We start from the raw sequence: 651 nt of genomic DNA on the forward strand, positions 1-651 counted from the left end.
TAGCTTTAGCAAATTCATAACATATCATACAAATTGCAATTCGTAACATAGTAAGTAATAGATGATGGACATCCACAAATTAATACCATACGAAACGTAACATATCATACTAGATGGAGAGTCTCGGGTTTACATACAGAATAATACTAAATGCTCTGCGACCAGGTTACAGCCAGCACTGCATGGTTTTATTTCTAGGAACACAAGTTAAAAAATATATGAATTATGAATACAACAAATATACAAACAAGAGTACATAAACCTAACAGACAGGGGTATTACATATCAAGATTAATTTTCAATTTGTTAAATACTTTTATGGTGCGTATTGCTTTTTTGTTTTTACATTTACTGATCATTTCAAAATAATATTTAAATTCTATCTTAAATAATGTGAAGAGAGGTTTGTTCTCTGCCCACTTCATTTTATGGATAAATAATCTTCCATGAAAGATAAACAAATTAACAATGAAAGTTAAATCAGGGTCCATATCATTTGGATCAAAATAAAACATCAGAGTCTCTCATATTATCATTAATAGTCGTTTCTTTTAAAATAAAATATTCTAGGAACACCAGTGATGGGGAAAACTCAGAGCCGGGTCACGTGTGTCTATATCTAATCAGATGCGCTAGGCGGGGTCTGTCCTG

The sequence above is a fragment of the Salvelinus sp. IW2-2015 genome, linkage group LG25 (genome assembly GCF_002910315.2).
Source record: "Salvelinus sp. IW2-2015 linkage group LG25, ASM291031v2, whole genome shotgun sequence".
NCBI classification, from domain to species: Eukaryota; Metazoa; Chordata; class Actinopteri; order Salmoniformes; family Salmonidae; genus Salvelinus; species Salvelinus sp. IW2-2015.